We start from the raw sequence: 27,739 nt of genomic DNA, 5'->3' as shown, positions 1-27,739 counted from the left end.
ACTATTGTTGTGTGATTGAAAAGAAAAAAAATTGATTCATTTATTTATAACATTTTAGCATTTAGTTTGAGGTTACAGAACTTACAGAGTCTTGGCAGGAGCTTCTAAATTTTTTTTAATTTAAAAAAAATTTTTTTTCAACGTTTGATTTATTTTTGGGACAGAGAGAGACAGAGCATGAACGGGGGAGGGGCAGAGAGAGAGGGAGACACAGAATCGGAAACAGGCTCCAGGTTCTGAGCCATCAGCCCAGAGCCCGACACGGGGCTCAAACTCCTGGACCGCGAGATAGTGACCTGGCTGAAGTCGGACGCTTAACCGACTGCGCCACCCAGGCGCCCTGGCAGGAGCTTCTAAAGACAATAACAAAGGACTCAGGTTTGGGAACCTGAGATGGAGAGGAACACTTAAATCATTGTTAAACTGAGACGCAAATGTAGGGTCCAAGTATTCATTTTGCACACCTGAAGACTGCAAGAAAGGGAACCTCCAGAAAGCATAAAAAATGACTTTAGAATCCAGGCAAACAATCCTTGACTCATCCCTATCTTGCCAACCGAAATAGATTTGATTGGTATGTGCTGCTCTTTGCTGGACTCAACGTGATAAAGATTATGTTATAAAACATTTTCTAAAAATCAGAGCCCTTCCAAGCTTTCAGCAGTAGACCATTGAGCTGGCCTAGGCACTTTGGTTCCTTCTTCTTATACCTTAAGACTGAGAAGTTGCATGAGAACTTGAGGCCTTGGTAGAAAGGTTAGAGAAAAAGTGAAGTTGAGGTCACTGGAAATGAGGAACCCTTGATGCAGTTGAGACAGTCAGCTCTTTTGAAATGTACATTCAAGTCTCTCTCTGATTCATTTTTCTCAGGTCTCTCTCCGAGATAATATTTTACTGTTTACTTCTCTCACCCACATCCAATTTTCTTTTTCTCAATATATATTTTAATATATACCTTAAGGACTTCTGAAAGGAGATCTGAAGAAATGTTGGAATTTAAGAACATGTTAAATTTAGAAAAGTAAGCAACATGAATAGTAGCTACAGTCAATTTCTAATAAAGAAATAATGGCTATAGTTGATTTCTGACATATGTAAGAGATTCCTGTGCTATTTACATTTATCAAATGTAATCAAATGCTTAGATGGAATTCATATAACTTCTCAATTTCTACCTTCAATAGCGAAATAGGAAGTCAATTAAAATGTATACTATATAAGTAATTAAAATGTATACTATATAAGTAAAATGTATACTATATAAGTTACTAGGCAGGCACCTAGTAACACTCTGGATAGGTAGGTCTAATTTTGAAACACAGATTCTGAGCATGATACCTGCACTGTATTACAATAATCAGAGAAACATAATACATAATACACGAAAGATCCTGATAGTTGTTGGGGAAAGAAGGGGAGGGGTTTCAGTTGGAACAAATCAAAGGGAAGTAAAATGCCATAACACCAGAAGCCATGCAGAAAATATCAAAATATAAAATAAATATGAGGACAATAAGAAAACCTTGGCATACGAGTAACTTAAGTTCAACAAATTTTGAAGGTTTTTTTTTTTAGAAACTTCTAAGAAATTTTATATATAGTAGTTGAAATAAATCTTTTACTTTGGTACATGGGCTTAAGTAGAGGCTGAATACTTGTCCAAAAAAAAATGGTGGCTTCTGATTAGATTACATGTACTCTGCTCTATTCATTTCATCTGGAAGCTAATGGATTTAATTGTGGATTCTGAAAAGATTGAAAAATTTTAATCTGGTTTTCCAACATAATCTCAAGCACTGTTCATTATAATTTTTTAAAAAATGTATTCTGAATGATTTCATGAAGTTTAGAAAGATAGACAGATAGATATAGATGATAGGTATTATTTTATTGGCTATGTCCTTTTAAAAATTTATGTAATGGAAAGACAATTGAATTCAGACATGGAGAAGGTGCTACTGGAAATGACAGGGTGTACACTTTTAGGGTGAGTAATTTCTTGGCATATTTTTTGTAACACTAATATAAAATGGGGCATTAGGTTGTGATCAAAGAAAATCTTATTTGCTTGATATATATATATATAAAATATATATTGATATATATAATATATATTGATATATATATATAAAACATATATATATAAAACTAATATATATATTAGTTTTACCAAATATATATACATGACATATATATGTTTTACCAAATATATATAAATGAGATATATATATATCACATCATAGATTAGAAATTAATAAAATTGGTCTTATAGGAAAATGCAACAGTCTATAAACTGAAAGGAATCAAAATTATTTAATTTAAAGAAGTTACAGAATCCTACAGATAAAAGAAAGTAAAACTATCACAATCTATACCAAGTTAGCCCTATGATAGAAGAGTCAAGCCAGAGGTTCCAGTCCTATCTTATTATGAAAACTTCATCAAACCACTTCCTTTTGTAGTTCTCTATCGACTTGTCTATAAGTTAACTGGATGTCCTCCAAATATTTTCTAGTTCTAAAATTAAGCCATCCCATGTAAAGCTCTATGTTCAATTAGAAATGAAATTTTCTGGGGCTCCTTGGTGGCTCAGTTGGTTAAGTTTCTGACTCTTGATTTCAGCTCAGGTCACCATCTCATGGTTCATGAGCTCAAGCCCCGAATCAGGCTCCATGCTGAGAGTGTGGAGCCTGCATGGGATTCTCTCTCTCTCTCCCTCTCTCTACTCCTCTCCATCTTGTGTGAGCTTTCTATCTCTCTCTCAAAAATAAATAAATAAACTTTTTTTTTAAAAAAAGGAGCTAAGATTTAAAAAAACTGAAATTTTCTATGGAGTATGAACAAGTCTAAAAAGGGCTTAAACTAGGGCAATCCTTATTTTAAATTAACAGCTATAAAAGTAGGTAGCTTCAAAAAAGGAGTGAGGTACTGATACATACTATAATATGTATGAACCTTGCAAACATTATGTTAAGTTAAAGAAACCACTCACAAATGACCACATAGTGTATGATTTCATTTATATGAGATGTCCAGAAATGGCAAATTTATACAGACATAAAGTATGTTACTTAGTTGCCTGGAGCTAGGCAGATCGAGAGGGAAGGAGAGTGTTTGTTAATGGGTATGAGATGTCTTTGGAGGGGCAGGATGACGAAAATGTTTTAAAATTAGACAGCTCTGATGGTTGCACAAATCTGAAAATATACTGAAAATGACTGAATTGCCCATTTACATAGGTGAATTGTGTGGCATGTGAAATATATATATATATATATATTAGGAAAAAAACTGGATAGTTTCCGCCTTGAATAAAACAGACCCAAAGTAAGACAAGTCCAACAGCATGTCAGCACCATGAGTGCAGGGATTTGTCTCTTTTGTTCACTGCTGAATTCTCAGCACCTAAAAACTTGCCTAGCACAAGTTATACCATCAACACATATTTGTTGACTGAAGTCTCGTATTAAGAACAGAAAAGCAGATAACTTCACCCCTGAAATCATTTTCAGACTTTCATATTTTACCAACGTTTTCTTTTCCATCTGTTACCAAAGCAAAAGAATTATCTTTACTTCTAGCCTTTTTTTTAATGTTTGTTTATTTATTTTGAGAGAGAGAGAGAGAGACAGAGGGAGCATGTGAGCAGGAGAGGGCCAGAGAGAGAGGGAGAAAGACAGAATCCCAAGCAGGGTCCACGATCAGCATGGGCCTGGACATAGGGCTCAATCTCATGACCAAGAGATCATGACCTGAGCTGATGTCAAAGAGTTGCATGCTTAACTGAATAAGCTGCCCAGTCACCCCTATTTCTAGTCTTGTTATACCAGGGCTTTTGGTTTTCTGTAGGCAGCAATCCAAATCTATGGCTGCCATTGGCAGCCAAGCTTGGAGATGTGCTAACTGAAAGAAGGTGAGGCCCTTGAGCATCTGAAGCAATTCTGTACTAGCTTGCCTATGAGGGTGCACAACCCCTAGTCTGGGAAGCCTAACTGGAATAATCTTAGAAGTTTATGCCAAATCTAGAGAGCAAGCTGTACATATCTATTTCCTCTTTTTAATTCTATGGCTTTTTATTTTACCAAATATGGAAAATATAGTGTTTCCTGTCTGAAGCTTATGCCTTTGTTTCCAGCAAATGGGCTTTCTCTCAATGGTTTGCCAGGAAAGTAGCTATAAAAGGAAGACCCTTAGTCCTATGGATAGTGTCTTAAGAAATTATTTCATAAAAAATTACATTCCAGTTTTCCCAGAACCATTTGTTGAAGAGACTGTCTTTTTTCCATTGGATATTCTTTCCTGCTTTGTCAGAGATTAATTGACCCTATAGTTGTATGTCTATTTCTGGGTTTTCTATTCTGTTCCATTGATCTATGTGTCTGTATGTGTGCCAGTATCATATTGTCTTGATGACTACAGCTTTGTATTATAGCCTGAAATCTAGAATTGTGATGTCTCTAGTTTTTTCTTTTTCAGAATTGCTTTGGCTATTTGGGGTCTTTTGTGGCTCCATACAAATTTTAGGATTGCTTGTTCTAGCTCTGAGAACATTCTGGTGGTGTTTTGATAAGGATTACAGTAAAGGTGTAGATTGCTAACGGGTAGTATAGACATTTTAACAATGTTTATTCTTCCAATCCATGAGCATGGAATGCTTTTCCACTTTTTTGTGTCCTTTTCAATTTCTTTCAAAGTCTTCTACAGTTTTCAGAGTACAGGTCTTTTACCTCTTTAGTTAAGTTTATTACTAGGTATCTTAATATTTTTGGTGCAATTGCAAATGTGATCAGTTCCTTGGTTTCTTTTTCTACTGCTACATTATTAGTGTATAGAAATACAACATATTTCTGCATGTTGATTTCATATCCTGCAACTTTGCTGAATTCGTATATTAGTTCTAGCATTTTTTTGGTGGAGTCTTTCAGATTTTCTACAAAGAGTATCATGTTGTCTGCAAATAGTGAAAGTTTGACTTCTTCCTTGCTGATTTGGATGCCTTTTATTTCTTTCTGTTGTCTGATTGCTGAGGTTAAGACTTTCAGTACTGTGTTAAATAGTAGTGGTGAGGGTGGACATCACTGTCCTGACCAGAGGGGCAAGGCTCTCAGTTTTTCTCTACTGAAGATGATATTAGCTGTGGGTCTTTTGTATATGGCTTTTATGATGTTGAGGTATGTTCTATCTATTCCTACTTTGTCGAGGGACAGCAACATGCAGAAGAATGAAACTGGACCACTTTCTTATACCATACACAAAATAAATTCAAAATGGATGAAAGACCCAAATGTGAGATAGGAAACCATCAAAATCCTAGAAGAGAACACAGGCAGAAACCTCTTTAACCTCTGCCATAGCAACTTCTTACTAGACATATCACCAGACATAAGGGAAACAAAAGCAAAAGTGAACTATTGGGATTTCACCAAGATAAAAGATTCTGTAGAGCAAAAGAAATAATCAACAAAACTAAAGTACAACTGATGGAATGGGAGAAGATATTTGCAAATGACATATCTGATAAAGGGTTAGTATCTGAAATCATTAAGAACTTATTAAACTCAACACCCAAAAAACAAATAGCTCAGTTATGAAATGGGCAGAAGACAGGAATAGACCCTTTTCCAAAGAAGACCTGTAGATGGCTAACAGACACATGAAAAGATACTCAATATCATTCATCATCAGTGTGATACATCAATGTAATACAAATAAAAATCATGATGAGATACCCCTTCACACCTGTCAGAATGGCTAAAATTAACAACACAAGAAACAGGGGAGGATGTGTAGAAAAGGGAACCCTGTTGCTTACACTGTTGATGGGAATGCAAACTGGTATGGAAACTCTGGAGAAAAGTATCAAGGATCCTCAAAAAACTAAAAATAGAAGTACTGTATGATCCAGCAATTGCACTACTAAGTATTTACCCAAAGGCTATAACAATATGGATTCAAAGGAGTATATGCCCCCCTATGCTTATAGCAGCATCATCAATAAGAGCAAAACTATGGAGAACCCAAATGTCCTTTTGATAAATGGATAAAGAAGTAGTAGTGGTGTGTGTGTGTGTGTGTGTGTGTGTGTGTGTGTGTGTGTATGAATATTACTCAGCCCTTAGAAAGAGTGAAATCTTGCCATTTGCAATGACGTGGATGGAGTTAGAATGTATTATGCTAAGCGAAATAAGTCAATCAGAGTAAGAAAAATACCATATTATTTCACTCATATGTGGAATTTAAAAACAAAATATATGAACATATGAAAAGGGGGGTGAAAAAGAGAAGAGAGAGAAACAAAGCATGAGAGATTCTTAATGATAGAAAACAAATTGAGGGTTGATGGAGTGAGGTGTGTGGGGGATGAGCTAGGTGGGTGATGGATAATAAAGAGGGCACCTGTTATGATGAATCACTGAATTCTACTCCTGAAACCAATATTGCACTGTATGTTAACTAATAGCATTTAAATAAAAAGTTAAAACAATTTTTCCTATTATTGCAAATGCTAATTTACTAGCAAGTTTTGCTTATTTTAATTGGACACAGGTCTTAGTTCTTTTTTTCTCGATTCTCTTTTGGTTGCTTTATTTTTTGCTTTCTTCTTATGTTTACTTTAATGGACTATACTACCTTGGGTTTCTATATACAGGTTCCTGTTTACTCTTTCTGTCTCAGAAGACTTCCCAATATCAATAAAGTGGGATCTTTGCTAATTTCTATTTCCCTACACAAAATTAGCATGACTATTCAAAGTTGAATTAGACATACAGCTGACCAATTATTATTCTTTACAAAAATCAAGATATGAGTTCATTCAGCAACTAGGTACAGATAATTTATTAACGCCTCATATTTAGTAAAACTTTAAAAAAAGAATCAGTAATAAAAAACTAAGTTAGTAAAAGAAGGATGATGAATTGATCTATTAACACTTCAACAATGAAGAGCTGTATACTGTGAGCTTATTGAATATGATAGAGTAATTGGAGTTTAAAGCAATTAAAGTAACTAAATAGGTAGATACTGGATTCTTCCTTTGAAAACAAGGGTATAAGTTACAGTTTGACTAAAATATTTTTGCAATACAAGAATGTATTCCATTTTTCATTAAATAAAGTGCTAGCAATTTTGCTTCTATAAATGGATGTTGTTAAATTATACGTGAATTAAAAAAATACATAAGATAGTTTAGAGAAAATAATAAAATATATAATACTCAATCTATTAATGAGTAATAAAAGTAGACCCATGCCTTATACAGTACATATAAATTTTCTTTTAAGCCAGTTTATTTAAATCAATTCTGGTTATCTGTGTCTGCATGAAGTGTCTTAGAATATTCTTTTCTTTATTTTAGTATTTTACCCTAAATGATATGCTCTTCTAAAAGGGAAGCACATTTTTCTGATTTGTGTTAAATGCAATGAAAAGTTTTTCCAAAAATAAGTAATTTTTCCTCACAAATCCAAGTAAATGAGAAATATCTTAGTGACATATATTATTCTAACTATAGAGTACAATTTCAATGGCTAACCATGATAACAAGCAAACTTATAAAGAAATTTCTGGCATGTTCCTTCTATGACTACTTTCCATGGAATTTTTGTTTAAGTCCGGTTGAAGGCAATTCACGTATATATTCATTATATCCTATGTTCTATTGCCCTAATTGCAGTTTTGTGGCCGAGTCAGCACTGTTATCAGAGTATTGAGCAATCAATGACTAGGCCTCATGTTTTTGGGCAACTACATCACAATGATCACATTTTTTGAAAATTAAAAACAGAACCCTGCTCATTTAAGTATTCTGGTGTGGGTTGAGTATGTTATAGGAGAAAACAATCAGCATATTCAGGCAGTGACTAATGACCATCAAAAGGAAAACATAAGTTTTACATATAAAAAATGAAGAAAAAAATTTTTAATTCATTCCATAACAGGAAGCCTGTACCTCCCCTTTACCTCTGTCTCTTTTACCCATCCCCACCCCCCCTCCCCTCTGGCAACCATCAGTTTATTCTAAAAGTGGAGAAGTATTTTAAGTAGCTCATGCTTTAAGGTCCACCACCACCCCCTTTTTTTTCTCAAAGGTCCCCTTTTAAACATCAGAATTTAAATCTCTGATTTCAGAATCTAATCTTCATTGTATGGGGATGTGGTAAAGTGAAATATGTATTAGTTTTAGGTTAGGAGAAACCTCAGTTTGAATTCTAATGCTGCTACATTTTGACTTAGTTTCTTGACTACAAGATAAAAATGTATGTATCTACCTAATTTTATTCAGAGAACTCAATGAAATAATATATGTAAAATAATGTAATGTATACTCTAGACATGTCATGCCAGGCATCATTGTGTAGGTGTTTATGGTAGTATTTGATATGACCAAATCTATAAGCCACCGTTAACTAAGATCAAAAGCAAACCTCCTAAGTTATTGACCAAAAACTATTTTCCTAAATCCTAAATGCCTGCATACAACATTTTGTCTTTCAAAATTAGTGAAATAAATTTATGAATAAGTGACACAATTCTACATTTTACAATTTCTTCATATTTTTCTAACACTAAAATATTTATTAAACACTTGGACCCCTGCTGAAATTGCCATTTGTTTTTGTAGCAAATTCTTCACTAACACTATTGCCATGCAGAAACACAGGAGATTTTAGTCCAGCTTCAACTACTTCTGTGTTGGAGAGGATTTCAGATGAAATATGAAAGTTCACAAACTCATAATCAACAGGAAATGTACTTTCTGAACCAAAGTAAGTGAAATCCAAGTTTCAGGTTATCCTATTTCCAAAACACTGAAATCTGAAATCCTCACAACATTGCATGTAATTAAAGTGCACCCCCCAGTTTAATGAGAACTTTTCCAATTGATTCAAGAGATACAAGATAAAATAGAAAGGACCTCAGTATCGTTGAGCCTCAGCTTAAGTATAGGGAAAGGGCAGAGATGCAGAGCTGCTGTGATGGGGAAGTTTTTAAAAAGAAGACTTGCTCTATTATTTCACAAGTTTATGGAAAAAAATGTGCTGTATAAATAAAATATTCATAAAATTGATTTCCCATATGCCAAAACAAATCTATGATGTGATCTAAATTGGTTCCCTTGAACAACTCTTTTAGCCTAGCATACAGCATCGTACATAGCATCCTGGGTGTGGATAAGGGAGAGCAGGGGGAAAAAGGCAGAAGCTATCACCTTTCATAGGAATACTGGGAAATATTCTATATACCACTGTTTATGAACAGCTGTGTCTTTGATACACAGCCATCTAACCTAATATACCAAATATCTACAGGAAAATAATGTGTTACTATTAATTGAAACAAATTTGAGTTAAAAATATCATTCAACATTTAGTAGGTAGGAAAAACAGCTATTTAACAAACTATTATTTTTCTCTCAGATATTCTTGTGTATCATGTAGTACTATAAGCAGTGTGGCCCACAGATCAGAAGCAGTTATCAGGGAGTTTCTTAGAACTGTAGAATCTCCAGTCCCACCTCAGAGCGATTGAATTAGAATCAGTCAAGAAGTACTAATTGAATTAAAATCAGTTCAAAGCTATTGTGAGTGTAAGAATCTTGACTGCAGTAGTCAATAGCATCCACTGAATCCAGACTTTAATGAGCCCGAAATGGTTCATTCATTGTTCTCTTTTTTTTTCATTTTTTTCATTGTTTTCTTTTTAAAAATTTCCTTCTATAATGAGATATTACTTATAAACCACTCACTGAACAAACTCTAATTGCACCACTCAATATTTACACATATACAGCTATGTTTCCATCTCTTTCATACTTAATTAGCTTTTACTCTTTTTCTACTCTTGCATCCTTTATGGCTAGGGGACATTACATGATCTTGAAGACTGCTACTTTCTGTAGAATTTTAGTTTTCAACCTCACTTGGATCTCCAATATTGCATGGCAATTCTTGCCTTCCTCCTTATTCAGCTTAATTTTCTACCTTCTCAACAGGTATTTCAAACCTTCATCACCATTTTCAGAAGGGCTTTTTCATTTCCATTTTCGTTTTTGATTTTGTGGATGACCTTTTCCCTTTCTCCACCCACAGAGGCAATCCAATGAGAGCTTTCTTACCTTCTTCTCACTTCCTTACTTGATTCTCACATTTAGAAATAGTATCCATATCTATTCTTCACTCATCTCTCTACTTGTGTCAATAACTACCTCTCATCCTCTTCTACTCAGTGATTAATGATTTGGCCTCATCAGTTATTTGTTTTCTGCCCTTTAATATATGTATACAAGTGTATATATTATATATAATTAAAATATAAAAATATAAAATATAAAATAACTAAAAAGAAAACACAGAGTCTTCCCTTGACTCTGTCATCCTCTTTTTGACACTATCTTTCTCCTTCATTTCAAAGTCAATCTTTTTGAGCCTTTTGACTTACCTCTTTGTTTCGTCTCTGCATCTCTTACTCACTTTTCCTCTGCTGTAGGTGCACTTTTCCTCCATTCTTCCACTGAAACAACTGCTGCCAATATTATTAGTGACCTTTGTCAAATCCAGTAGATACCTTTTTTTTGGCTTCATTTAATTTCTAATTGAGTTTTCATAAGCAGTTTCTTCCCTTGCCCAGAGTTATAGTTTGTTTCTCATACTTCAAAACTAAGCTGTGTTTTTTTCCATCTGTGAGAAATAGGGTGAGTACATTTTATATTCTAGAAATGCAAGTGCATATCACATTGGTGTTTTTGACTTTATGTATAGTTCTTTTTGTCTCTAAGCTTACAGTATCTACTCAAAATAATGTTTCCCAAACTTATGTTAATTCTTTTCTTCTCTGCCTCCATCAATATGGTTTCATTCATTAGTTTTTAGTTTATGAAGAGAGTGAAATAACAATTTGTGAATGACTAAACCAACCCCGTGGAATAGAATTTATATATAATTTCCTATGCAGAAAGCAGTTGGATAATGACATATGTTCTATATATAGTATGGCTCTGATACTGGTTTCCTATCTTCCATATTCCTATCTAAGAAAGTGCTCAAAATCCTTTGCCACATGCTGCAGTGAAATTCCTCTCTTCTTGTATTGCTCAGATTTTTCTTCAGATTCTCTTCTATGTGTCCCACATGTCCTTGTCATGATAACTTGCAGAGGTATGGTTACTTTCTTCTATTCAGGCTATCATTCTTTTTTCCCCAAGTTTTTGTTTAAATTCCAGTTAGTTAACATATAGTGTAGTATTAATTTCAGGTGTAGGATTTAGTGATTCATCACTTACATACTTTGGTTATCATTCTTAATTAGAAATTTTACTTATTGTAATTAGTCATATTATTTTTAGTGAGGCATTTTATTTATTTATTTTAATGCTTTATTTATTCTGAGAGAGAGAAAGAGAGTTAGCACAAGCAGGAGAAGGGCAGAGAGAGGGAGAGAATCTTAAGCAAGCTTCACACTGTGAGCACAAAGCCCCATGCAGAACTCAAACTCACGAACTGTGTGATCATGACTTGAGCCAAAAATCAAGAGTTGGATGCTTAACCCACTGAGCCACCGAGGCTCTCCGAGACATTTTATTTAAAAATAACAAACTCATCTTGGAAAAAAAGGAGGTAAGAGTAGTCTCTAGGTGCCTAATATTGTCTAAATTGGACTCATGAGACAGATACTAATTTAAAATATTGAAAAATAAAAGACTAAAAAAATGTATCTGAGCATGATGACCAAATGATAGTTGTTATAGCTATATAATAAAGAGCTCAATTTGATTATTAGCAAAAAGAGGAAAATTCATAATGATGAGAAAAATCTAATTTCTATAATAATATAACAATCTAAATATGTATGCATCTAATTATACTTTCAACTTATAGAAAAAAATAGAACTAGAAAGAGAAATAGAGAAATCTACAATTAAGTTTTGTCAAAAATTGAGAAGGCGATTCTAAAATGTGTATACAAATGCAAAGACAATATTATAGAAAAATATTGGAAGACTTACAGTTATGCACATAACATTTATCAAAACACTCCAAAAATTAGGACCTTGTGGTATTGGTACCAATATAGCAATAAAACAAAACAGGAAGGATATTAAACAAAATCTGATTTAAGATAAAGATAGCACTGAAAAACCGTGTAGACATGTTGGTTTTATTCCAAAAAAGGATCCTGAGTCAATTGGATTTGTATATATGGAATAAAATTAATATTTACCTCTCCTATACAGTCTACACAAAATCAGTTGGTAGGTTGTGAGAAAATATCTTCAAGCTTTCAGGGACAATTTCTTAAATAAGACCACAGAACCTCTAAGCTTAAAAGATACACCAAATAATTTATTAAAATAAAATTTAAAAAATTTGTTAATCTGTGCCTAGGTGGCTCAGTTGGTTGAGCCTCTGACTCTTGATTTCGGCTCAGGTCATGATCTCAGCGGTTCATGAGATTGAGCCACTGGTCAGGCACTGTGCTTACAGTATAGAGCTTGCTTGGGATTCTCTCTCTCTTCCCTCTCTCTCTCTCTCAAAATAAATAAATATACATAAAAAATTTAAAAATTTGTTAATCAAAAAAAATCAAGCCACAAAATAGTGGAAATTTTACATAGTGCATATAATCAAGAGAGGACATGTACCCAAAATATATAAAGAGTTCCTCCAAAATCAATAAAAATACTCATAGCCCAATAAAAAATTGGTAAAAGAAATGAATAAGTACTTCACAAATTTAGTTTTCCTAAAGGCCAATAAACATAGCAAAGGTGCTCAACCTCATAAGTCATCAAGGAAATGCAAATTACAATCACAGTGAGATACTACTACACATCAGAAAGGCTAGATGATATAAACTGACAAGTTTAAATGTTGATAAAGATGTGGTATGACCGGAATATCATACAGTGCTTGGGGTATGAATTGTTACAATCATTTTGGGAAGCTTTTGCAGTAAGATGCCATATGACTCAGCAATCCCATTCATGAACAAATACCCAAAATGAATTCTTACATATGTTCACCAAAGGATAAGTGACAAAAATGTAATTCTCAAAAGAGGATGAAACACGAAGTTGTGGCTTCTGATGCACAATCCATGTGCAAATATCTTCAAATATAATTTACATCTGATTCAATTTGAAAAGTTACACTGAAGGAAAAAAAACCCTACTACTGTTAAGTGTAACAAATACAAAAAAAGGCTTCAGCTAGGCATCAAATGTCATTAAAAATCAGAATGTGCATATTGGCAACTATAGTTCCCCCTTGCCTAATATTTTTCATTTCCACCTCTAAATACTCTTAAACAAGCCTAATCCTAGACTTTTAATAAGGATCACTGATCAGCACCACACATGCCAAAAAGACATGCTAATGACTCTTTAAATACAAGCCTATTTAAATCACTATTTAACAGACTAGTCAAACCGATTTCTCTGCAGTTCCCAGAGTGTTATGACCAAGATTGTGCCTGTGAAAACAGTCTGTGTTGTAACCTCTCAGAAGAACACATCCTTTACCCGGGCCTCAAACTATTCCCACAAAGATCCAAGGAATGTGAGCTCCCAACTAAAAAATAAATCACAAAACCTTCTGCACAGGGAACTTGGCCTCATAGAAATTGCTACCAGTTACCAGAGAGAGAGAGAGAGAGAGAGAGAGAGAGAGAGACTGAAAGAGGGGGGTGCATAGTCCAAATTTAAGCCTAAAATGGGTGGCTTATGAAGCTGGTCACATGGCTGTACCCTAGTTGGGAAAGCCAGAGTGTTCAGTTTTTTTATACAGAGAGGTAATCTTTGGTTTCCACCAAGATTTATAAGGTAAAGAATTACCAAAATATTGCAAATGTAGTAAAAAATACAATATCCCTCCTGAATCTCAATACTGCTCCTGGTTTACTGCTTTACCACATACGTGGGCCCAGGCAAGTCATTACCAGGCCTCCTTGTAACACATGGAATAATTTGACACTTATCCATAAAGACATTGGAACTCTGGCATACTCTTCTTTCTTCTCTTTTTTTGTCTGCCTCTCTTTCTATATTTTTAAATCCTTCTCTTGTCCCCCTTTTCCCCAGTGGGTATGATAACGAGGCCTAATATTTTAGTCTATTGACTGGTAGTTACATAACCTTGCAAATGCCGCTTGCCATGAATCTTATATATTTGATTGCCTGCTATGTAATTGGTGATAACAAATCTGGAGAGAATGAACTGGTTAAATTGAACACACAAAATAAAATCAACTAGGAGAACGTTTTTAGAATGTTTTTAGGAAAAATTTCATCCCTCGCAACAAAAAATTTGAAATTGTTTAAAATATTGATTTAAAATACTCAAGATATGGGTTTACTCAGTTTGGCTACAACTAATATGCTATGTCTGTATAAGTTAGTTTGAAACTTTAAAGCTTTAAAGTTTGAAACTTTAAAAGTGTGAAATAAAACTCAATATGTGTCCAGTACAAGTCTCCTTGCCAACTGACCATAAACCACTTTAAGTTTCAGTTAGTGTCACATTAGCCCTGTGAATTTCCTATGAAATTTGGGCTGATTTGGAGTTTTGTTATTGTTTTTGGTTTGGTTTGTTTTTTTAGTGAGTGACAAGAGCTTTGCCAGCCTTGGTTTAAATAATCAGATTGCAGGAGTCTGTAATATTGTTGGGGTGAGCTTTGGAACAATTTTGTCTTCTACCTTTGATCTAATGTATAGATAATGTAAAATCACCCCCTTTATAACTTGCTTCTTTGTTGTTTCAAAACACTACAAAAATCCATAGTTTATAGATAATGCCAGTTTTTATATGGAAGAAAAATGCCTAGAAAGTCCTAGAAATATCAGAAGGCACACATTGTACAGCTCCAAGACCAGATTCCACGTCCGTATCAATGGACAGATTTTATCTAATATCTGACCTCCTCTGTCTATACCAATTTAGTTGCCATATGTGCTACAAATATCAGAATTTGATAGCCTTTTACACCGAGTATCTGAATAAGAGGGGAAAAAGTACCATAACACACAATGAATGTGTGAATTCATTTCTTCTATTGTCATTGACTATACGGAAAATACTCACTATGGTAAATACAAGCAAATCCAAACACTGTCTTATGTTTTCCTCAAAATGAGACTATAGTTATCTATTTTAACTAGCTTTTCATGAGACATTTATTCAGATGACATTTCTAGTCTATTTTGGAATGTTATTAATACCAGACCTGCTTATATGGAATGCAAGATTAACAACATTCCTGAAAGCATAGAAGAAACTTTTCATTCATATGTTATTGTTATAAGAGGAGCAGATGTTAGAAAACGTCAAAACTTGCCACCCAGCTGATCACTTACAACTTCCTCATCCAAAAATTTATTTATTACTATTTTTTAATATTTTAGACCAACACATATTACTGTAGTCTGAGAATACATCATATGATATCATCTGAAAAAATATAATTGCTGTTTTCTGATTATACCTTGGCAATTGTGGTACTTCCACTCTTTTTTCCCCCCTCTGGGAGCAGAATTAGTGTTTTTATTATGACAAAGTAGAGAGAAGAAAACAAGGCTCATGGGTTTTCAAGGCTCATCATTTACTCAATCTTTCAAAACACCTCTTACTTGGAACAGAAATTAGGTAGTAACTACTGAAAAAAGCATTGCATCAGGATGGAGAGACCATGGTGTTCTGTTGCTCCTTCTGGCTAAGGATTATTTTCTGATCCAGTTGGAGGCTCTGGAGAGTGAGCTATGGTAGACTCATTAAGGAAGATTATAGCAATCCAGCTTGGAAAATAGGGTAGAACTTTATTGCCAGCTGGAGATGAAAGATATTTCTAGTTCTTACAGCAATCAAAGTTCAGAAACAGTAAAACAAACAAAAAATGTACAACTGGTAGACTATTTTGCTGCTGGAAACTAGACAAAGTTTCCTTTTACTGGAGAGGCTGCATTTTCTCGATAGTTTAGCAAATGATTTTCCCCTAACAATTGTTAACACATCATATTAGCCCAGGAAAATCTTGATCCAGCTGAAGTCCATCCATATTTCTACACCCTGTTGGCCTGTGTAATAGTAAGGGCTTCCATCACTAAAATGGCACGTATTCAGCTTAAATGCTCCGTTCTTTTTAATTTTACACAATCCACACTGGTATTTTTTTATGTTACTATAGAACTTTTTTTTTCTCCAGCTTCCATGTATCATGTGGCATTATTTGGTTTTTGTCTTATCTGAATTCTTTGTCCCAGAATACCTCCTCAGTTTATAAACTTATTGAATAAGAAGTTATCCTATTCATATGTCCTTTTTAAAAACCACTGAGCATGTTACTTTTACATAGCAACTACTAGTACAAGTTTATTGAATAAATGAAAGTATGCTTTCATGAATGAAGAAATGAATAGGTGAATCCAATTATGTGTGTTCTTTTGTACTAAGGGAGATTCAAGGAGACTGTTAATATGGATAAATACCAATATGTCCACCATGGTAGCATTTAATTACTACATAAATGTATTTAGTATGTTTGGTTTAAATAAAATTATCAACAGGAATGTTCCAGGAGAGTTACTGTTTAGGATCCTCATATAAGTTACCAGGAAAAATAAATTAAATGCTGAATCACAAGATTTAATAAGATAATGTTGGTAAAGCACTTAAGAGTACCTGATAAATAGCAAGTACTAGACAAGAGCTTATTAAATAAAATAGATCACTGAATGATCTGTGTGATCACTAAAGTAGCTTGCATAGATTCTTGTGCACATAATCAAGAATCATAAAAAAAGACTCAAATACAGTAGTTGACACAGAGTAGGTTTTGCATAATTTAAAAAATTACAATTTTATTTTATGTTTAATAAATTTATGTTGAGGGGTGCCTGGGTGTCCCAGTTGATTAAGCGTCCAACTTTGGCTCAGGTCATGAACTCGCGGTTGGTGAGTTTGAGCCCCGCGTGAGCTCTGCGCTGACAGCTCAGGGCCTGGAGCCTACTTCGGATTCTGTGTCTCTCTCTGCCCTTCCCCCACTCGCAGTCTGTCTCTCTCTCTCAAAAATAAAGATTAAAAAAAAGAAACTAATTAATTAATTAATGTATGTTGAACTGAACTAATTTTGTGAAATTAGTTTTAAAAGGATGAAATCTAGATCTGACACTTCTGCATTGATCTGAAATTTTATTTCCTAATTGAACTTATTCTTTTTTTCTCCTCATTGTGACTATGGATTATATTGGTTATTCAATGAATATTCAAAGGAAGTAATGATTAAGTCCTCCACCTATATGTGTTCTGACAGAGAATCACTTATCTTTTGACATTTCTCAACTTCTTATCCAACTTTACATACCTCTTGACTTCTTCACCTTCTAGACTTTCTCCCACACTGGAGTAAGCAATTCCAGACCTTTAATAAGCCATATGGATTATTATTTCTCCCCTGCTCATTTTTATCTTGTTGCCAGATCCAGTTTACATCCATTAGAAGAGCTAACTAAGTATGCTGCCTTACACTGAGCTGAGCTCCTGAGGATGCTTAGAATCACAGGGGTCAGGAAAGGAAGCAGAAGGGGATGCCCATCAAGAACAGAATTGCACCCAAGGGTACTTGCAGAGTATCAGTAAAGAAGAAATGCTGTACTGGTCAAGTTGGAGAGATAAGTGTAGGCTGTAAACAAGAAACAAGTGAGATGGAAAGAGCAGGAGCAATCATTGAGAGACATAGGAAGACATGTGAGGAAAGAGGTTTCATTAACTTGTCCATAACAAAATTGGCTTTGCTAGAGTTGGAATTGATGCTGCAACTTGAAATAAAGCCTGAAGTGTAAGGTGGAGTTTTCTCAAATACATAGTCCTACTGGAAAATAAAAGGCATTTATTAAAACCAAAAATGTCTTCAATATCCTCTGTGTATCAGAATTGGAATAGGTATATGCAGATGAACAAAAAGAAGTCCTTAAAATGTTTACACCCTAATAAGGAGATCACACATACAACAAAAATAATTATATAAATTCAGGGCACAATGAAAGTACATAGTAGGAACAATTAAAGATATTCTGATAACTTGTTCAATAAGGATTTACCTAGGGTAGTGACATGTAGGATGAAATCTAACTATCTTTTTTAGCCCAACCTCAGCTAGGCCCCTGTAGCTACCTAATGATATTTATAGCCATCTCTAGTGAGATACTTGTTGAATTATCCATAGCAATTAATAAAAAATGCTTCTTGTTCGCCCTAAGGTTTACATCTTTATCCTTACCCTGTACTCTTGTGACAATCTCTCCCACCATAGTCCTGGGTGAAGGAGATCCAGCATAGGCCTTCTAAGTCTTGTTTTTAATCTGATCACAACACTTGCGATTTTCATCTGTTTCTCCTTATAGATCCCAGCTTCAAAAGGATTGACCTCTTCCATTTTACTCCAAGGTAAAGCTTTCTACATAATACTTATTCTTACATACATTAACTGGGACCTGGTTCTGTCAATTACTTACTCTTTCTCTTACATTTGCAATCTTTTTTTTTTTTCTTTTTTCCTGTTTGTTGACTACTTCCCCTGTACCATCCACTGTGCTCAGGGTATTTCTATTAAATTTGATAATAAACTTTCAGTCTCTCTTCTTTCTTGGGCTCACTTTTGAGGACTATAATCCAATTCCTTGCCTTTGTTTGTTCACTATCAGCCTATTCAGTAAATGTCTTAGTGTCTGGCATCTGCTTCTGTCCATCTATTAGAACCTCTCCAGAAGGCCACTAATGATCTATTTATTGCTTACTAATCCCTGTCTGGGTGTATGTTCTCAGTCTCAGTCTTAGGCCTCCAAGTAGTATCTGTTCTTCTGAACTATCTCCTTTGAGACTTACTTCCTCATGACTTGTACTTTACTAGAGTTTTTTTTTTCTATCTCTACTAAGTATTTGTCTCTTTCATTTGTGCAGAAAACCTTTAAGATAGAGGCAAGCTATAACTAATTGCATTGCTTAGTCTGCAAAGGAGTTAACCTGACCATATTGTATATAGTACTTTACATGCACCAGGCCATATGACAGACACTAACACTTTTAATTCTCACAATAACTCTATGAAGATTAAAATGTAGAGAAATTAAGGCACAAAGAGGTTAAGCGACTTGTTCAAATTTGTGCAGATAGTGTTTTGACTGGCATTCTGGCCTGGAGGGTATGATCTTACAAATTATGCTGCCTCTGGCATTGCTACACATTAACACAAACTTACCTTTGTTGGGAGGTCTCTCTACCCAAATATATTCTACTGTGTCCCTAACCAGTTTTAGGAATCTGTATCTTTCCACATACCTTATATGTGGACTGCTCTAAAGGAGCTTTTAACCATGTCCACCAAGAAATCACTGGACACAATTCAGGGAATCCATTAATTTGGATGCGAAAGGACATCTAACTAACTTCTAAAAGAAATTTAATATTTCCGTAAAATATTAATATAGGCTACAAAGCATAGTAGTACTAACAGTACCATTACTTTGGCACCACTGGAAAACATAGACAGTTTGTGTCACATGAAATATTGCTTAGGGGCACCTGGGTGGCTCAGTCACTTATGCATCTGACTTCGGCTCAGGTCATGATCTCATGGTTTGTGAGTTCGAGCCCCACGACAGGCTCTATGCTGACAACTTTGGATCCTGTGTCTCCCTCTCTGTCTCTGCCCCTCCCCTGCTCACTCTCTCTCGCTCTCTGTCTCTCAAAAATAAATAAATAAATATTTAAAAAATTTAAATGTTGCTTAAAGTAATTGTTACATTGAAATTATGACAGCTATTGGACTCATCACTAAATCTTGTTATATAATGTATTAAAAGGCAAGCAGTTTTATTAATATATCACTTTTTAAATTATTTAGATAGCTCTGTTTCAAAGTAATTGGTCTCTATTTTAATTTATATATTTTATTTTATATATATAAAACCATTATGCTGAGGAGTCCACAGGCTTCACTAGAAAAGCCAAAGTGCTCCATGATACAACATAACTTGGAAAACTCTGCTTCAGTCATCTCTATACTTACATCTTCTCTGTTCTTTCTACCCAGCAAATTGGATTTCTAGTGATGACACTTGGTTACTTATCTGGAATTCTACCCTTTCCTAAACCCAAAATCATATTTTCAACATTCTGCTAGATTTTGCCTTACTATGCTACTAACATCTCAATCTCTATTAAGAGAATCTCTCATCTACCCTCACTAATATTCTTCTCTTTCTAGTACCCACATATCTTTGACTAGCATGTGCATATTTTCTGTTGTTTAGACTAAAAAACTTGGCAAGTACTCTTGATTCTTCACTGTTCATTTTTGGTTCCAATAAAACATTTTTATTGTTTTTTCTTCCATTGTCTTCCCAATAGTTCATGTAGTTGTCTTTGTTTTCATTCCAGATTTTACTACCCTCATTTTGTCTCACTTGGACAAATGCAGTATTCTCTCCTAGCCTTCTATTTCCCTCTCAAATTCTGGTTTATGCTAGTTCCAGAACTGTAAGTAGTGTTAAAGAAGTAAAGGCTGTCTACACATCTCTTTATAGGCACATATATTTTTTTTAATTATAAGGTACAACTTATAGGATACTTGGATGGCTCAGTTGGTTGAGCTTCTGACTTGATTTCAGCTCAGGTCATGATCTCAGGGTTGTGAGATTGGGCCCCTCATTGGGTTCCACACTTGGTGTGGAGCCTGCTTGAGATTCTCTCCTTCATTTGTCCCTCCCTCACTTGGGCATGTGCATGCACGCGCACATGAGGTCTCTCTGTCTCTGTCTGAAATAAAAAAAAAATTCATTAAAGTATTAAAAAGAAAATAAAAACCTTTAAATCCTATCTTCAGAGGTATTTTAATCAAGTCTTTTAAAAGAAATTAATATATCTGTTACATGTATATTATATATACGATACATATTATATGTGATCATGTACAATTTTTAATAAACACACTATATCTTGGAGTGATTTCTTGGGTCATTAACTTAGTTGATGAAATAGAATATACTATAATTGCAATGCAATATACTATAATTTATATAGTCGTTACTTTATTTTTTTTTTCATTTAGATTATTTCCAGTTGGTGCAATTACAAATAATCATGTTGCAGCCATTATTTAAAATTGTCTTCCCATGATCCCTTCTTGTGGAAATCCAGCAATTTTTGAAATTCATCTAAAATTTCATTATCTCTTTTTTCTCGCTCTCTCCACATACCCAAAATATACAGTACACTCTTTAAGACTATATCGTGCCTTATTTGGTTTTGTCTCTTCGTGCATAGCGGGTGACACAAGGAACATTAAGTTCCTGGATGAAAGGTGAGAAATCTGGCAGGGGCTATTGGGCATCTTACACTTCGAATTCTCACCCTCAGTATACAAAATTAGTTTTAAAAAAATACTTGAGAAAAAGTTAAGAGGCAAAGCTAGTTTCTCAGTTGAAATAGTTATATGACAAAGCTAATGTACTTATGATGCCATTGCAGGAAAAAAAATTCAAAGTAGCCTCAACGTAGAATAACTATCATTCAAAATGTTTAACAGTTATAACACACACACACTGGCATACACACACAAACTGGTGAATGATTTCACACAAACAAGGAGTTTCTTGAATGTGTGTTAGTCTGGTAGTCGTTCTTTTCCTTCTAAAAGATCAAGAACATTAAATTCCTTCTTAACTCTCCAGAAAGAGAGAGAGAATGAGAAAGCAAGACAAATGCTGGGAAGATGTAAAAGTAAGGTATGTTCAGGAAGATCAGTGAACAATGTCAGCATTCTGCACATGAGAAGAAAGAGAATCACTTTTGGTGTTTATATTTTCTACATCTCCATAAAAGTTACAGGCTCACAGATTATAGAATATATAAATAAATCTGAAAAGACTGTTGTTTATATTAAGTGTTCAGCGTTTGTATAGAGTTTATTTCATAATGTATTTTTAATCATTTTCTTTTTAGAGAAATCTAAAATGAAGAATGTTTTAGATAGATATATAGATGGGAGTGTTAGAAACCACTTAAAGTTCTGGTATCCAATGTGGGTAGAAAGAGATAAGCAATACCAAATGATGCTTTATGGAGGTTTATTCCTGTTTGGGTGTGTTACGCATTTACAGATGTATTATGAAATATATTCCACCATGTAATTAATGCTAATTTCTGCAGACACTCCTCTGCCCAAATTTGGATGAGAATAATGCTACTAAAACATAATATCTCTTGATATCTTCACTCCCTATGACGATTGTATTTAATTTTAAAAACTTCTAAAATTATTTTATTATAGCTCAATAAAACATTACTGTGTTGAAAAGAAAGGAATAGTTTAATGTGGCCAAAAATTTCCTTAAAAGTGCCAAAGCTTGAATGAAAAGCTCAACTTCAAAGTCAATTAATAGATGCTAGATTAAGGAAGGAATGCAGACTCAGATTAAAATCTTTGAGAAGGAATGAATTCAGAAGTATGAAGTATGTGATGTGTGAGGGTAATGAGGGAAGGGCAAAATGATAGCACTGCCTTGTAGGTAGACTGTAACTGAGACAAAATATCAGAGAAAAATGCTCAGTAAGTTTACACCCTAAAAGACACCAATGACTTTACCAAGCCTCTAATGGAACATTTAGTATGGGCCAACTGACAGAGATTTCATTGTACAGGTTCTAGTTTTTAGTCTTAGTTTTTGATGGTTTTGCTGTTTGTTTTGTTTCATTTTTTCCATCATCGTATTGTTGTGCCAACAGATTGGCCTCTTAGAGCTCTTCTAACAATTATACCCTGGTTTTCAGATTCACACTGATTACTGTTTGTATCTAGGATGATGTGTTAATTTTAACAATTACCCATTTTTCAGTAAAGACAACTATTATGCAAGCAATGCAGAATTGCCTGTGATATATAACACTAATAAGGAGCAGGACTTCCCTTGGGTTTATGAAGTGCAAAAGAAACTAAAGTCATGATCACTCTAAGTATACTTAATAGAGATACATAGCATATCAGGTATATCACTTCCTCCTTCTCACTCCTGCAACCTCGGGGGACCCCTGTCAATACTCTTTCCTGATGAAGGTAATGGGAAGAAAGGGTACTAACATTTCTTGGGAACACTGGAGGACTGTCTTCCATTTATACGCCGTATGAGATGATGTTTTTCTCCAAGGTGTAGCTGACTGAGAATGATCTTTAAATGATCACTATAGTCAATAAACTATGCCAACAAGCAGTAAGTGCATGAAGGCCCAATACTAATATTGATAGATAATAAGTTTATTTCTAAATCTTATTTATGAGATTTGTATGAATTTCTGAGCATACAGTCTTCTGTGTTTCATCAACTCTGTTAAAAAATTATATCAGAAGATTCTTAGAATTTTTACCATGAGAAATGTTACCATGTTACCAGTTTTGTGTTTAACACAAAACCCTAGTATCTCTAATATAATTTTATTTGCTTTGTATCTGTTTCAAGGACAGACTTAGGCAAAACCTGCTTCAATAAAATTTGTATTTAAATATTTATAAACAACATATTGACTCCTCAAGAGTTTGGTTACTGAACTTAATAAGTGTTGTATTTGAGAAGAATCAATTATTAGCTGTATGTATAATGACATAAGATAATTAATTTAAAAATAATATTTTAATAATATCTATTCACAACTCCAAGAATGGCAAATATCTTGCTGTTATAACTAGTTATAGATGATTGTGTTTACTTTTTATGGGTTCTTTTGTAAAATATATAAAAATATATCTTGTAAAAGGAAAAGGAGACATGGTGAGAAAAATATAGCCAGTTACTTATTAGATGCAGTATCCCTTGACCTAGGGATATAAGCAGGAAAGAACGCATGTAGAGGAAGCAAAAAGGGAAGATTAATATCATGAAAGAAAAACTCAATTCACTATTTTACTTGGATCCAGACCTAAAGAACCTTCACGAGTAAATCTTTCAGTGGGGGAAGAATAGTTTTTGCTCTATACTTTTTCATGCTAAAAATTCTTTGTTTTTGAAAAGAATATGATATGCCAATATGATATTCTCCTCAACTCAAACTCAAATTAAGAACCAGAAGTATATGACAGTGTATATTAAAACATTTTGTTATTCTTGTGAATAATTTTCCAAAAACCTGAGTCTTCAATTCTGCTCTCCAATGATTCCAATCTGATTCTCTGTTTAGTCTACAGCTCATCTTTGGGGCAAGCATTTCAAGAACATATGTCAATTATTAGCTGAAAAACTACTGTATGCCAGCGATTTAGAAACTTTAAAAATATTATAGAACTCATCTCTAGTTACTGTAACTAATAACAATAACACAAGAAGAGAGAAAATTTTACTTCCAAAAAGAAAATTCATGGCTACAAATCACCCATTTTCTACTTTCTGTATTTGCCATTTTCCTTTCAAAAGAATCTGAAATAAGATAGGCTCCACTATGCCATCATCACCTTGACTCATGGCCTTCACTGCAATTACCACAGTGAATTTATGCCCAAATGACAGACCTCTCTGACTGTGTAATATTTATGGTAGTGCACAGAGGGTTTGTCGATATTGATGGCAGCTTCAAAAACCTAAGTGTCTAGCAACATCATTTCTAGGTCATCACCAGCATTCTGGGCACAATGGCAATGTGAGTGAAGTTTTTTCCAGGTGTTTTTCACTTTCTTCCTCCTCAAGTACTGCTTACAAGCACCAATTTGCTTTCAACCCTCCTTTTAAATCCATTCACAGACAACAGATTCTCTGAGGTGGCCTCTTGATTTTCAAAGCCACCCATCCCTTTGTGATTTATTAAGGTCCACTCTTTCTAAAGTAACTATAACTATACTCCAAAATCACTGATTCCCATACCATAGAACTTCCATTTTTGTTTCTATATGGCAGGCAGATTAATTAAAACCAATGTAGATTTCACTCTCTAATCTGGATCTTGATACACTTCTTTTAGCTTCCGGATCTGAATTTTGTTCTCTGTTTCTTTGTTTGTTTATAATTATGGATAATTGTGGATGTTATCAATAGATATTTTGATTGTTAATGATAATTTAGAGTTGTTATGCTTGGGCCATCAAAAATTATAATTGATGATAGGGAGACCATTATCCCAGTTTGACTAAGACAATGCCTATTTATACCTGTAGTCTTGGTGTGACCATTTATTGTCCAAACCATGGCACTCGAGATTTAAAGTGTTCTGCTTTAGATAATAAATTATGTGGTCACCCTGATAATAACTAACATTTATTACATGGGAGAAACATCTTAAGTACTCTACATGTAATGTATTAATCCTCACAACTCTTTGAGACACATACAATTATTTTAGTGCTTCTTTTACAAATGGAAAAGGTGAAGAACAAAGAAGTTTAGTCAGTGCTGGAAGTCAGATAGTGGTAAATGTTACAAATCTAGACCATGTGCTCCAGACTCTATGCTTTAATTCTATCAAGTTTGAAAACTATTCATCATAAGCTCTGTTCTATTTCTAAGCTCTCATCCTGCTATTGCAAATGATGACATGCCTTCAACAGTCTCTGTTTAGTCTCTTCCTGAAATCTTCTCTTCTTCTCACTCTACTTCCAACAGTGACACCACCATTCATTCATTCACTCAGCCAAGGTAAGCAAAATGTGCTTCAGTTCAATACCATGTGCTCAGCCTAACCTCCCAGTCATTTACAACTTCACAGTCTTCCTTGTCTTCTTCCATCCTCCCAAATGCAAATTTTATAAATTCTTCTTTGGAAGTCTTGCAAGTCAAAATTTTATCAGATGACTATTACCTAACAATGAAAAATAACAAGTATTGGCAAGGATATGGAGAAATGGGACCTTCATGCAATGTTAGCCAGAATATAACATGGTGGAACTGGCGCCCCCTTAGAAAAAATATTGACAATGCCCTGAAAAGTTAAATGCAGGATTTCCATATGACCCAGTACTTCCAATTATATTCCCAAGAGAATTGAAATATATGTCCAAAGAAAAACTTACACATGTATAATCATAATAGCATTATTTGTAATAACCAAAAAGTAGAAACAACACAAATATATGTCAATTGATGAACAGATAAACAAAATGTTGTGTATCCATACAGTGAGCCATACAAAAGAATGAACTAATGATACGTTATACTAAGTAAAAGAATCCAAACACAGAGTCCATATGTTATGTGATTCTATTTGCATGAAATGTCCAGAATAAGCAAATCCATAAATACAGAAAGATTAGTGGTTGCGAGAGATTGAGAATGGGGGATGGTGATTGACTGCTAATGTGTATCAGGTTTGTTTTTGGAATGATGAAAATATTCTAGAATTAAATAGTGGTTGCACCATCTTGTGAATATACCAAAACCACTGAATCGTACACTTTAAAATGGTAAACTTTATAGTGTGTGAAAAATTAATCAGAGAAAAATGTATGACAAAGTGAAACTGTAATTTTCCTTTCTGATTTTTAATGAACTAAAATAACATGTTTATTTAAATTGTTGGGGGAAATAACTCATCATATTTTTACATGATAGTTTGACAAACAATGTTTGCTAAGTAATTCCGTATTATTTAAGTATCACCATCTATGAATTAATTAGCTTTTAAAAATAGTTTTAGAATTATTTCTATAAAGTCAATTGACTAATAAGTGCCACCAAGAAACAGCCATTAAAAATGGACTAATTAAAACCTTAGAAACATCATGGTAAACTCAAAATATTATAGTCTGTACAAAAAGGTTTAAATAAAGTGTATTGATTTTTAAATTAATATTTTATATGATAAATATGTATAAGATAACTTCTTTTAATATACTATAATTCTATTAACTTTTGAGAAAGTTTATACTCTTGTTCATGTTTCTGCCATTATCTCATTTTATTTGTAGTAGGAGATGAAAACATCTTATGAAATTATTTTGATTTCTATAATGGTTGTTTCCAAAGACTTAGCCAAAATGTCTAAGGAAAAAGAAATATAAGTTTCCTGTTCAATAATCACAATAAGTTAATAAATAAGTTGATTAGCTATTGAAAAATTAAAAGTCCACTGTATTTAGAGAGGAGCCTTTAAAGATATTTGTTGTTTATTATTTTATTATTTATTTAAATAATTACAAAGTTCAGTATAATGCCAAATAGCTTTAATGGGTGGGAATTTAAAGTGGACATTTTAAGTTTAATATAAAGGTTCTATTAATAATCTAAAGAACAGTATTAAATGGTGTGACTTTGCTTTAGTTTTTACATGTGGGCTTTTTCTAAGGTCTAACAGCTAGCTTTTGTGTTTCTAGTAGTATGCTGCCAAGTCCCATGGTATAGGCACAGACAAAGCTTCGTCAGAGCAGAAAGCTTTCTTTTGGGTTTTCATATAGTGCTTACCTTGCGTTCAGCCAAGGTAAGCAAAAATGTGTTTCAGCTCCACTGTGTGTTCAGCCCAAACTGGCTGTGCCGCTCTGGCTCTCGAACTTGTGGTCCACCGGCTCCCCAGCTGCTGCTGGGCCTACTGATCCTGGCTAATAATAGGAGTCAGGTCTACTCTAAATTTTGCTATTTGTAATGGAAGCAGTTTTTGCTTACTCAGGGAATTATTTTTAAATAATTTCCCTTGCAAACCAGCTGTGATGAGGCTTTAGCGTCCACTAACACTAAAGGTATATGCCCTTGAGACATTCGTAGTCCAGTTCTCCTTTCGACCAC

This window comes from Acinonyx jubatus, chromosome C1 (genome assembly GCF_027475565.1).
Source record: "Acinonyx jubatus isolate Ajub_Pintada_27869175 chromosome C1, VMU_Ajub_asm_v1.0, whole genome shotgun sequence".
Lineage (NCBI taxonomy): Eukaryota > Metazoa > Chordata > Mammalia > Carnivora > Felidae > Acinonyx > Acinonyx jubatus.
Note: the sequence above shows the minus strand (reverse complement) of the source record.